We start from the raw sequence: 14058 nt of genomic DNA, 5'->3' as shown, positions 1-14058 counted from the left end.
CCGGCCGAACCGGCGAGGGAGCTGGGTCACGTGACCTCCCCTCGCCCATACAGCACTCCCCGCGGCTTCGGCCCCGCCCCCCCACCACAGCCAATAGGAAGCGAGCAGGAAGGGCTGAGTAGAGTCACCGATTTTCTCGATAGCCCCGCGGCTGGGGGAGGTGAAGGGGCAGAGGGGCAGGGGTCCTGCTCAGTTGGGGCAGGGCAGTCTCTGACTGCCGTCTTCCTACCCCTGAGACCGCCTTACTTCAGGCCAGGGCCCCAGCACCCAGCCTGGGAGCGTGAATACCTGGGGACGGGTAGCTCTTTTTCTCCGAGGTGCCGCTGGGGCACAGTGTCTTAGGCCGGCTGTGAGCTCACGGCATCACAGGTACTACTGCTTCTTTTTGGAGTATGAAGGGGCGGGCAGCACGCCTGTTCTTGAAAGGCTTTGGTCCCTGTGGGTTTGGTGTTGGCCGTCTATCTCCATGTGTGTTTTTCTAAGGCTCCACCTTTGCAGGCGTCCCAGCCCTGCCGGCAGGCTGTGGCCTGTGTCACCTGCTGAAATGTGGGGTGGCAGGAGCTGGTGCGTCTGCTCCGCACAAGTGTCCCATAAGGGAGTGCCCCCTGCTGTCATATAGGCTCTTCCTCTGTGCAGGTATGGATAGTTGCCTGTGTGCCCAGTTGTATGAGGAAAAGGGCTGTCATTCATGGTACAGCTAAAACATGTCTTCACAGCAATCCAATGTGAGAATGTCCATGCTGGAGCTTTGAAGCTGCAGGCAACATTTAAGCGTGATACTTGTCTCTGTTTCAGGGTAGCCGAGACTACTGGACAAAGAACCCCAGGGAGATTTGCTGCTGCAAAAGGTAGTATTGTGTTTGGGACTTGAGCTTGTGGCCTTCCTGAGACCTGATTTTATGATAAAGAAGGTATCCCACTGGAATTCACCCAACAAAGTGTTAGCGAATAAAAGGAAACTATTTTTCTCTGCATTTTTGAGGGTGATTTGTGCTCTGTTTTGTAGCATAGCCCTGGAGTATAGTATGACCAGTCCTTTCACTCTAATAATAACCTTGCATAAATAGCTTAGTAAGTAATTTGCTTCTGCTTTATAGAACTTGTGTCAGCTGACAAGCTACAGTTTGAGTATGCAGAGAAACCACTTACCCTGTCTTGCACTGGGAGTTAGCACTGTTTCAAGTATGCTGCTCCAGGCTGTCCTTCCATCTGTTGTTTAAATAGAGGCCTCTTTTCCATTCATTCATCCGCTGCAAACCCAGCCATGTTTATGAAGAATTTCTGACACAGCCATGGATGTTCTAGGGAAAATGAATGTTAGTATCAGACGTTCTGCACCAGAAAAGTATGTAATACTTCTGAATTGCTGAGGTCTTTATATGGATATTGCAAGATCAGTGAAAGATCAGGAGAAGATCAGGAGAAAGTGGTAGGGGGAGGTGTGCAGTAAAAGGAAATGGTAGCCAAAAGCAGTTTATTTTGAAGACAAAGGGTAAGAGGAATTCCTCTGGATAAGAAGGAGGGAGGGTTGGTAAATAGTGCTTCTTGGAAAGTTAAGTGTCTTGTTAAACACAAATGTGAACTGCTCTAGATACAAACCCTTAGTGATTAAGTAAACATTAGGAGCCATCACTTTACAGGTATAATCAACAGTCAGCTGAAGAAAGAGGAAGAAGAATCTTTAGAGAAAATACTATTCAGAAAAGTAATTGCCTACTTGTTTTCTCTTGCCCTTTTTAAAGATTTATTAGTTCAAGTAATTTCTTGTCTTTACAAGAGAGAACTGGGATAAACAGAACACTTTAAAACATGCTTTGGTGTGTTGCATTTTTCAAAAATAGGTCTTTGATATGATGCCATGTTCTAAAATTGTACCATTACATTTTTGTTAAAAACTAGAAGGTTCAGCCTCTTTCTGCCCAAGTGTTTATTTCAAAAAAATGTATGTGTCTAGTCAAAACTATTATTGCGTTTCCTAAAATAACTCATTATAGCAAAAAATTGCAATTTAGGCCCTAGATACATTCAAGACATACTCATGTGTTCATTTAATTAAAGATGTACATCTCCCTACTTCTTCAGTAAGAGATGCTAATATAATTAGCTAAATTTAAATGCTTAGAGAATTCTCTTTTTCTCCTTGTGAACTTATGTGGTTGATAACAGCTAAAAGCTGACAGTCTGTCAAATAAACCATTTTTAAGTTCTTCAAGTATCTTAAAATAGTATATATTTATTCATTTGGAAAATGTTAATAAGCATTTCTATGCTGTATTAAGAGAAGCAGCTGATTCTAAACAGTATAATTAGTCATGGTAACTTTCAAGGACTAATTTTCTTTCTAAACATAACTTGAGTTTGTCAAAATCAGAGATTATGTTCTTCATTCTATAATTGATATGGCTTTTCAAAGTGAAGAAATTTTGTTTAACTGTACGATTCTTTTCCCTAAACAGTTAATGTTACCATGATTGCATCAGCAGGACTGCTGTTTGGGTTGAGGCAAGGCTTCTGCTCTACTCTGCCTCAACCTGTGAGATCCCCATCTTGCTTTGTTCTTAAGCCTTTTGCTGAAATACAAATTTTAATAACCTTACTCATGTAAATTATTTCACTGCACTACTTCTTGGTCTTGCTCAATAAAACAAATTGGCTAATTAAGAATTATGATTAAGCTTGTGCTCAATGTAGAGCAAGTAGGAAAAGGGCAGGATGGGAAATACTGTTATGTCTTGGCTTAACCTGAAAAAAAAAGTCTATATTTAATTAAGCTTGACAGTGTACTTTTTTTTTTTTTTCCTCCTCGTTAAGGAGTTGCTTCTATGTATGAATGGTTGGATCAGATCAGGTCATACTTTGCTGTGATGCAGCAGGCAAGTGTCAGCTACTCCTTCAGATAATATAAAACTGCACTAATTAGAGCACAGAGATGAGTTCCTAGAACTCTTCTTAAATATCTGTCCAAAAAGTTAAGATTGGTGGTGTGCTTTTCTTGTTTACATAGCAACAAAATAAAAACAAAGGAAATGGGGTTTTACAGCATATAACTTGGGTTGAATCATGTTCCTGTTTGCAAAATTCCCAAAGAGATCCAGAAGGACAAGGCCACCAGATCTGTTTCAAGTGTGCAAACACATGCTCTATTTCAACTCCGTGTGCACACGTGGAAAGTATGTTTTCCCCTTTCCACTACAGTAGTTTAATTTAAAGAATTACTAATACTTAGCCAGTACTGTCTGGCAAACAGTTTTGTCTTTGTTCTGGCATCTGTTGTGATGAAGTTGCTAAGCAGGAGTGAAAGAGCTAAAATATGCCATGTGCATGCAGCCTCCCCAAACACTGTGGAAGCTGCCTTAAAACTGTATCTTGGTTCCAGCCATGACACAGGGTATGCAGCGGGGTTGGAGGTGGTGTGCGCCATAGACAGAATATCAAAGTAGCCTTGAGGCTGTACTGGTTGAGACACAAAGCCTAGTGGGACTTACGCAGCCTGGGTTTTGTAAACAACAACAATATTTGCCCAAGTGCAGGAAATAAGAGGTTGAGGCTTATTAGAATAGTACTACTTAGAGGCTTATTAGAATACACTACCAAATGAAAAAAGCACTAGGAAATGCCTTCAAGGTTTTACATACATTTCTGTAGCCAATGTAATATTTTCTTCAGCCTCCAGAATTATAGATTCAACCTAAAAATCAAGCTTCATTCATACTATACCTAGTTATAAAGACTGTGAACAGCAAATTATAGATGTGATTCGTCCTCTTTCATGGTTTGCATTATCAGTTCTAGTGGACTGGTTATACTGACACCAGTGCTCACAGCTGATGAAAGCTGTGTGTATTTAGATGAGTTGCACTCCTTATTTTACTGCACTTGATTTTTCTGCAGTTTTTTGGCTCTGATGGGGTATTGTGAATAAAAATAGCTGGTAAAATATGCAAATGAATGCACAGTGTTAGGCCTGCTGTATCTCCTTAGCTATTTTTTATCTTTTTATGGAATCACTTCTTGAAAATGCACTTCTGATCTTTTCTCTGGCGCAGAGAGTATTGCTGTATGATTATCTAATGTGAAATCTGGACAATTTCCAGACACTAAAGAAAAGTAGTGTTAGGAGACTCGAAGGTATCAAGCAAAAATAAAAACTGCAAGATGGTAGAACTGCTATTAGCATGGCAAAAGCCTCTCAGTCTCACGGACAATGATGAAGCAGTATTATTTAAAAAAGGCCTGGTTTGCAATGGCATTTTCTCTGTAAGGTATATAATAATACTGTATAATATTTTTTTCTCTGTGGATGAGTTAGCAGTTAGGGATCCTAGAAACACATCAGAGAAGTGGGTGACAAGAATTAAGCAAGAAGACAAGGCTGTGTTCAAAAATTTCTAGACACCTACAAGTGGGGAAGCCTAGAAAGTAAGCAAAATTTGTGGAGGCCGTGGAGGATTGCTATTTCAGATTGGCAATAGGTCAGATTTCTCTTTGACTGGGGTAGATTATTGCCTAATACAAGAACAAGGTGTGCTGGTAGCAAATGTGACAACATATTAAAGGTAGATGAGAGCATCACTAAATATAAAATAACAAATACAAAATGAAACCCTTATGTGGCTACTGTTAATTATAAAATTTATAACATTAAAAATAATAGTTACAAATATTTCACTTTCTCCTATAGAAAATTCAGTCATTTTCAAACACTGTTAATTTTCATGTATAATCTGGTACCAGCAGTAAACAGTGTTAGAACAGAAAATTTTCCAGAAAAAGAAGAGGTGTTAATAAAATATTGCAGAAATGAAATTTGGATTAGAAATTAGACATATTGTAATCTTGTCTTGAAGGTGCCTGAGCATGATTTGCTTCTTGATCTAAGTTGATTCTGAAATTAAATATGTATAAATTTTTATTGTGACCCACCTGAAAAAAGAACTAAAATATCACACCATCAAAGCACCACACTTAAACTGGCCAAGTACAAATATGAAACTTTTTTGTGTTTTTTTATATAACTAAAACAAGTTATATAGTAAGTTTTATGTGTATATGTAACTTAAATTATATAGTAGGTTATATACATAACTTTTTTGTTTTATTTTTGGATATATAAACATATATGTGGTATTCTGTGAACTCCTAGCTCTGTCTGCATGCCAATTGCAAGTCATTCCCTTGTGTTCTTGCACAAATTCTTCTTGTGTTACAACCTCCATCTTGTTTCTGAAATTGTACTTAAGACCTCCCATGCTCCTTTTGCCAGCACCACCCATTTCACTATGTCAGGCAAGAGTGGTCAGCAAATAAAGAACAGCGGTCGTTGTTGAATATGACACATTGTGTTGATTTTTTTTTTTCTTTCTTTTTTGTTTGTGGGGTGTTTTTTTTCATCTCAACAACAGGGAGAAACACCTGCCCTAAGATAACGAGAGAGCAGTTTTCCTATGGCAGCAGGAAGGTTTGACTGTGGTACAGTTCAAAATCCAGTTTCAAAGGTCATGTTTGTGCTTTAAATGAAATGTGAGGCTGATATTTATGTTCTGCCAGATAACAATAGTAGTGATGCAAGTGCATCCTTTGGACTCCTCAGGTCAGGGCTACTGATGATGTGGGGTTGCGGTGTGGTGGTGCCCAGTGTTTCCCAAGGCGGTGGTGCTCCCAGTGCCCATGTGAACACCAGAGGGCCCAACAGGGGTAGAAATAGGCCCCTTTTTATTGTCCACTGGAGTTCTCTACTACCAGACCCAACATATCTTGAAGTGTGCCTATACTGAGTATACTTATATGGAGAAAGTGAGAGACCTCAAATCCAATAGGGGGAAAAAGTTAGCTTTCCTATCCTCTATCAATTTTGTTTCTTCTCCATCTGCTGCACATAACTGTAATGACAGAGAAACTTGTTTAAGTTTGTTAGTGACATGAAATTCTTCTAAAAGTATGGAGTCCTGTCTGTAACTGATATTTTTCCTTTTTATACTTAGTAAATAGGTATTAGTTCTCATGTGATAATCCTAGGTTTACTGCACTGTTGTTCCTGGGAATGCAGCCATACCCCGGGGACCTAAATTTTTTCTTGTGAGCAAAGCTCAGCTTGAGGAGAAGCTAAGGGTGTCCCTGGCCTGAGCCAGTCTAACATCTGGCTGCAGCATTTTGGCCCTAATACACCTGCTCTTGCATTCCTACCTGCCCTTTGTACTCTCTCTGGCTGCTGTCTAACCTTTCTCTGAGCTATACTAGCTGTCTGTCAGGAAGTGTTTTGTTCGTTGGTTTGGGGTTTTGTTTTGTTTTTAATTAGGTTAGTTCTGTGTTGGATCAGTGGGCTGAAACAATTCAAAGCCAGGTTGGATGAATGTTAGAGCTGTCTTGGCACAAGTGGGTACATCATCAGCTAGAAGGTAAATCCTCTTTAGCTGCCAGGGAACTGTGACAATGAAGTTGTAGAAAAAGCAGCTCAGAGACAGATTTATCACTTGAGGTTTAAAATACAGCTATCGGTGAGTGACCTCACAGAGGACTTCTGTAGGAAAACAGCAGAACGTCAGTTACTTTACACCTACTCTGTGTTCTTGGCTGTTCAGTCATGCTCAGCCAGTAGCTCTTATAAGCAGAATATGCCTGTTCTGCCTACAGCATTGAAAATGTCCAAATGTTGGAGAACGCCTTGCAGAGAGCAAGGCCATAGCTCCCTGCAGAAGTCAGTCCCAGCCACCTGAGGTAAACAAAGGAAAGAACCCAGGGTACAGTTATGTAAACAAGGATGGAGATCCAGGGCTCAGTTGTGCTAGCGAGGACTGTTGTGAGAACACAGAGATAAGTTGGGGCGCACTACGACCTTGGGGGGTGAAGAGAAGCAGCCCTGGGAGAGAAGCAGGTTTACAGCAAGAAAGATGTTTATGCATACCAGAAATGCCACGAGGGGCTGGTGTATTATAATGTGATCTTTTGAATGTACCCAATGGCTGAGACATTATAATGTAGTTTCTTGAATGTATCCAATAGAGTTGCAAGTAGTGTATTGTAGACTGCTTATATAAGGTGTGATTTCTTTCAGTAAAGTTGAAGCTTGCTCTATCATTCACATTGAATCGGCTGCTTGCTTCCTCTGCCCGCCGCATCCAAAAATGAGATTTTTTTTTTAAATTTTTTTTTTTTTTTTTAAAGGCTAACCAAGAAAGCTTTTGGAGCAATTCTGACACTCTCCTTGCTAGGAGGATGTAAGATCTCCCATCTCCAAATTTCTGAAGATACATACAGATGTATGTAACCTTAAAGGTGACAACATCCCTTGTTTTACAAATCCAGTTTTACTTGTAAGTAGGCTGTTGCTCCAGCTGAGTCATAGAATCACAGGATGGTTTGGGTTGGAAGGGACCTTAAAGACTCTGTAGTCCCAACCTCCCTGCCACAGGCAGGGACACCTTCCACTGGACACGTTGCTCAAATCCCTGCCCAACCTAGCCTTGAATACCTCTAGGGAGGGGGCAGCCACAGCTTCTCTGGGCAATGTGTTCCAGTGGCTCACCACCCTCACAGTGAAGAATTTCTTCCTTCTATCTAATCTAAATGTGACAGTACTCCTCAGTGGCTGTCTCCACACAGAGCATTCACAAGTTTGCTATTCACGTTTTAAAGCTTTAAAAATTAAGAGCAACCACTATGAAAATGCAAGATCAGTGATAAAAATTACTGTGCTGTACAGCAGAACAATGCATAGCATTTGTGTAACAGCAGCAGAAACTGGTTTATCAGGTTTACCCAAGACATGTAAAAGATTATAAACTTGAAACAGTACAGAATCTATCAGAGTATTGGCTGGTTTTCTCACCAAACAAAAGAGTACCAGGACTAATGGTAGCAAAAGAAAAGGTGCAAAGTCTAGGCTGTAACTGGTGTGAGGTTGTGAGATCTCAAAGCTAGCTTATTGGTTGCTGTGAATGCTCTTTTCTGTGAATCACAGAAAAGCCCTGAAGATGTCCCCAGCTGCTCTCAGCCATGAAACCAAAAGGGGTCAAGGTGTGCAGAGTACTGGCCTGATCCCAAGCCTGTGTGCAAGGGCAGCAAAGATAAACCTGGAGACAGAGGACTGATTAACAAAATTGTGTGAGGCTCTGTTTTGTCGGTGCTGGCAGTTCTGCCAGTGAGATTGCAGCCACAAAGCTCAGCTGCTGTTTATGATCTAGGGAAGCTGTGTCACTGGAAAACAACTCCAAAGGAATAACCATCTGTGCTGTATTGCAACTCTTCCTCTCGGGACCTAACCCTGCAGAGAGATCAGGTGAAATAATGATTAAAATAATCCACAGGGAAGGCTCCCAGCAAAGCAGAGCTATGATGCAGTCCCAGGCTGAGTTTGGTCATCCTGAACGTGGGCCAGAACTCCACAAAATGCAGCAAGCACCTTCCCACTGGGTGCTACTGTCAGGAAATGGGGCACTGTTTTGAGGTATAACCATCAATCACTTGAAAACTTAAGTTGTGTTAGTTACTCTAGAAGACCATTTGGGCAGAAGGTAGATTTTGTTGCACCTTGCATTGTGTTAAGGATGACCTTGAGCTGAGACTGTTGCAGAATAGCTGCTGCTTCATAAACAGCACCCATCTACTTCCACGGTGGAAAAGTATTTGCCTTTAAAATCTGCTAGTGTTAAATTATGGCCAGTTATGCATTGTATTAAAAGAACCTTCATATTTTTAAAGTATGAGTAAATGTGTTAGCATGAGTAGTAAACTGAGAGCACAGAAATGGTCTCTTTTAGTGTTAATGGCAAGCCTGTAGTGTTTCACTGCTCTCTTCCTGAACAAGATGCAGCTGTAATTACTTCTGCTGTTTCCCTTCACAGTATTGATCCACAAATAGTTATACCACTTAAAAACTGAAGCAGTTTTTTAACATTATTAAAACAAACCAGATTTCTAGTATCCTGGGGGCTCAGAACATGAACTGTATTAAAGACTCAAAAGACTTTTTGGAGAATAAACATTCACCTTAGGTCAGTGGAATTACAATCACAGAATCCCAGAATGGTTTGGGTTGGAAGGGAACTTTAAAGAATGTGGAATCATGGAATGGTTTGGGTTGGAAAGGATCTTTGAAGATCATCTAGTCTTGCTACAGGCAGGGACACGTTCCTCTAGTCCAGGTTGCTCAAAGCCCTGTCCAGCCTGGCCTTGAACACTTCGGGGAGGGGGCAGCCACAGCTTCTCTGGGCAACCTGTGCCAGTGCCTCACCACTCTCACAGGAAAGAATTTCTGCCGTATGTCCAATCCAAGTCTACCCTCTTTCAGTTTAAAACCATTATCCCTTGTCCTGTCACTACAGGCCTTGGTAAAAAGTCTCTCTCCATGTTTCTTTATAAGCCCCCTTTGAGTATTGAAAGGCCACAATGAGATCTCTTAGATTAATGAATGCTGAGAATCAGGTGACAGAAACAAATGTGATCTTTAATGGGTTTCTCTTTTTGGGCTGGAACCCAGGACTGTGTGCATGAAGTCCAAATCTGTGAAGGTTCTTGGATGCTGACTGAAATGAGGAGTCTTTTAGGGAATGAGTATTAAAAGGCACCTGCAAAATCCCATTGTTTCTACCCAGGGGTAGAATTACTGGGAGGATTTTGAAGAGAGCTGATTCTGAGACAGGGATATTGCCCTGCCTCAACAAGCTGTTATGTTAGCTTTCTAATTCCTTTATCCCATAGATCTTCTGCAAAGGATCCTGAACCAAGCCAAAGGTCTGACTGAATTAAATCAAAATAATTGAAAAGACAGTAAATGAATCAGCGTTTGACATATTCTGAAACACAATTTGTGATGTGCAAAGGGATCATCACCTGTAGCTGCAGAGCAGAGATAAGAGTTTATTTTTTCAAGCTGTCTGTCGGACAGAAGGGAATGATTCAATTAAAGCAGGAAAGGAAAAGCAGCAGTCACCAAAAAAAAGGAGAGAGAAAATTTCCTGGAAAAAATACACAATGGGAAAGGATACAGTTTAAATCCAAAGCAAGGGGAACTGATGTTAATATGTTGTGGCTACTCAGTCACTTATTTCTCTTTATTTCTGTTCACTTTGTTTTCCAACATGCTCCAGAGCGTTTGTATTTTCTAATCTAAATAAAGAGCTATGGTTTGTTTTGTCAAATAACTTCACACACAGCAGATGTTTCTGCAAAAATACATATTCAGAACATCTTTTTTGTTCCAATAAGGAGAGCATTTTGCAAACTCTTACAGAAACAAAACAAAGATATCTGTTTTTCCAACTCATGCGGTTGCACAAAATGACTGCACTGCTCAGAGATGTTTCTATGTTAACTGAGTTAAAACACTATTTTTTAAAAAGTGTTTGAAAATTAAATATTACTGACTGTAGAGCTAAAAAAGCCTGACTGTCAGCATCTCTTTCTTGCTTGTGCATTTTAAAGAGTAATTTCATGCTGCAGGCTTTCCCTCAGCAGTAGTATCTGAGCTCTGCCTCTCCTGTCCTCACTGTGCACCTTCTGTCCTAGGATATTGAGATGCTGTCCTCGATGGATGGATTCAGAATGTACTGGAAAGCAGGAAAATATAAATACACAGCCTAGCCATGTAAACCTCGATTTTCTTAGGGAATTGGGCAAAAGAAATTAAACATGTTAAAAAATAAAAAGCAAAATTGGCACTAGTTGAGAAGATAGCAGGGAGAGTGACTTGCACAGAATAACACTGAGTTCCTGCCAAAACTTTATGCCCTGGGTGACGCTGTCACCTTTATTTGCCCAGTCACAGAAGGGTTACAACCTCAGCCATAACTCTTCAGCCAGTAGGTCTATTTAAAAATAGAACCATGGCTTTGCACTGAAAACAGTTTTGTGCTTAAGCTCAGGAAGCAGTGAAGCCTTGTGACTCATGGCCATCCTGATTTCATTATCTGCCTACTTCTAAACCTTAATAAATAGCTGTAATATCATACTTTGTTTACTCTGCATCTTATCCCGGGGCTTCATCCTCCAGCCTTTAATTGTATTGTAATCCTTGTGTTCAAACAGGACTGTTTGCACAATGGAGGATTATTGATGTGAATAAATTATTGACTGGAAAGCATGTGTACAAGACCCCTACAAGTACTCCACTCAGCTGTCCCCAACTCAAGAAGTAATTAGTTATTTGCTAAAGGCGCAATCCAGCATCTATATCCATCAATGAGCAGGTGTTGACTTCAGCATGCTTTAGTTTAGGCTTTAATGCTGTGGTGTCTCATCCTCTGAGATCTGGTAGTAACTCCCACATTGAATGCCTCTTTCCTGGAGGACAGGAGTTGGGACGTTGTGGAGACCATACCCACAGCTATCACTGGGGAGAGAACCCTGTCTTTGTCCCAGGTCAACAGAACCTACAAGGCCAACAAATGCACTTCAAATTTAGCATGTTCCTAGCATTTTGCTGAAAACAGGACCTTTATGCCTTTGGCTCTGTCACCTCTCCGTCATGCTGCCCATTTCTTTCTCCTCTTCCCTGCAGGGTATCCGTGGTGTCTGTGCTGTGCCACACACCTCACTGGGAACCAACTCCTCCCAGGAAGAGAGCAGCTTGACCAGGAAAGATGTGGAAAGGAAGGGAGAGGTAATTAAGGTAATTAGGCTGAAATGTGCCAGATTATTTAGCACCTTGGGATCTCTCCAATGTTTATACAGGTTAAAGCAACCATTCTGTCCTGGGCAATGGCTGGACATGGTCCTGGGCAACCAGCACTTAGGTGTCTCTGCCTGAGCAGGAGGGTTGGCCTAGATGACCTCCAGAGGTCCCTTCTCACCTCAACCACTTTAATAGTGTGATCTCAGAGTTGGCTGGTACAGGTTTCCCTTTGCAGAAAAAAACTCCCAGCTGGTTTGTTAAGTCAGAGAAGTGATGTTTTTCCTATCTGTGCCCACAATGCCAGCAGGGAGTGTGTTTAGGAAGTCTCCAAGCAGGAGACATGAAGTGGAGCTCTGCTCCACCAGCTTCCTCCTTCTGTGCAGTAACTTGGGGAGGTGTACTGGTTCTGGGGAGACAGAGGAATTAATTTAGGAGTAATATCTTCTGGCAAAGGTAGAGGAATTAATTTCAGAATGTGGCTCAGACATTACAAGGATGAACTACACCTGGAAAAGCAGGTAGAGCTAAATGACTGTGTCTTTTCCAGGACACAAGAAGGATGCAAGAAATGGCTGTGTCTAAATTTAACACTAGCATAAGCCATATTATTGATGATTAATTCAGAAACAGAAACAATAAATTCCTTTTTAGATCTTAACTCTATTTTCAGATGTTTGGGTGCTTCATATCTCAGTGTGCAAACAGATAACCATGAACTGCTTTACGAACAGTAAAGTATCACTTTTACTGCAATTGCCTGTATTCAAAAGGCAAGAGGAAGTAATTATCGTTGTTTACATCAGCCATTGCCTTGCAACTATTGTGTTAAGAGAAAAAGTCCTAGGATAATCAGTGTTTTATAACTTTTTTTTACTTTTAAAGTGTCTGATATTTGCGTCTTCTTGTGGTATGATCAAGTCTTGCACAGAGGCAGATAAAATCTTAAAGTTGGGAAACAGGTGAAGAGTTTGGGAGTGCTCAGAGTTTGGAACGAGCTATATTTGTCTTTAATCATATTCATATTGCAATGAATAGACATGGCTTTATAATTTCCCCAGACAAAATGCCACACCAACTCTTAAGTTATCTAGCATAACAACAATGCTATCTTGGATAAGGATAGCAAAGGAAGCATGGGGTATGAAGTCTGGCTGATAAGGGAAGACCAGAGAGCACAGATAGAATATTCTTCAAATAGAAGCAGCAGTTTTCCTGGACAAGCTAAAAAAAGAAGATCATAAGACCACTCTCTCAATCCAAAATGCATGTGCATTTTTTTACTTGTGAAGTGGTGAATAATGGTTAGTTTTGAGTTTGTAACGTAAAGAGAATTTGGTAAAAATCTCTGAAAAAGAAACCACTTGTCTCAGATTCCATGTTATACTTTTGCATTTCTTTGTGTATCGAGCAAATGAAATCCCTGATTCACCAGGGGAATGTGTTCTGCTTTTCATCCAGGAGCAAGATGAGATAATTTTAAATCCCAGAGCTGCGTCACAGCACATATACTCAATACCACTTTGAGGATGAGCAGAAGTGCACATCATGCCCCTTCCTCTCAATATTAAATATGCATATTGTTTGCTGTGATGGCACCATAGAGGAGTGTACTTTTATGGACTTTAAGAGCAGTTTCACTCTTTTAATCTTATTTTTACTCTTTTCATCCCAAAGTCAGGACACTTGCACCCCTTGGATGCTTCTGCTCCTCCAGAGCAAGGATGTAGACAAAGCAACCTGCTTCTCAAAGAAAAGTACACAAACGTTGAAAGGTAAATGTAAAGCTGCCATGGCAATTTAGGCAGCTTTTAGACCACAGAAAGCACACTAAATCTCATTAGATCCCTCCTAGAAATCTTAAAACTTGAATTCAGCACTTGTGCTCTGTAGCCTCAGCTGTGCTGGCCACTGTGCTCTGTGAGCTTAACAAAATCAACCAGGATATGAGTTGTAGGCAGTGATGTCCCCAATGATGTGACAGGTAGGCAGATAGGTGTCTCCATTGTTTTCTAAGAGACTAACAGACTCTTTGAAGATTTACAACTACCTAATGACCCAGGTGGGTTTAACTCCTAGTACAGAGCACTATTTCACCCCAAGCAGATCTCTGCTCTGCAGTAATGCTACAGATTTTCCTAAGGGACTGCTCTATTAAAATATGGTTTATAAATACAATCTCCTCTCTGCTTAAGGAGATTGTATTTATACAACCTGTCATAAAAACTGTCAGCAGTTTTCTATAGAGAGGAGGAGAAGGAAGAAGGCAGAGGAATGTTAGCATTAGACTTCAGTTACCAGTGGAAAAGGCTTATCAAGGACAAAAATGAAGGATTTGATTGCAAATTTGTAGCAGTCAGTGCCAGAGCTGCTGCATAAAGGCATATCACTTTGGGTACTGCCAGTAACAGGTACATGTGAAAGAACTGAGAAAATGGTGCTTGATTCTTGGA

At 40.8% G+C, this 14058-nt stretch overlaps 1 long non-coding RNA gene across 1 annotated transcript; it reads left to right on the top strand.

Moving 5' to 3' along the window:
• The first annotated feature begins 444 nt into the window (after positions 1-444).
• Positions 445-13507, top strand: LOC113477802. The gene is made up of 3 exons (XR_003397974.1): positions 445-848; positions 11495-11605; positions 13283-13507. It is a non-coding gene; the product is annotated as an uncharacterized LOC113477802 (long non-coding RNA).
• Positions 13508-14058: the final 551 nt, after the last annotated feature.

The sequence above is a fragment of the Athene cunicularia genome (genome assembly GCF_003259725.1).
Source record: "Athene cunicularia isolate RWA chromosome 3 unlocalized genomic scaffold, athCun1 chr3_part1, whole genome shotgun sequence".
In the NCBI taxonomy this organism is placed as follows: domain Eukaryota; kingdom Metazoa; phylum Chordata; class Aves; order Strigiformes; family Strigidae; genus Athene; species Athene cunicularia.
The sequence above is the reverse complement of the archived record's forward strand: the minus strand, read 5'-3'. Positions and strand labels throughout refer to the sequence as shown.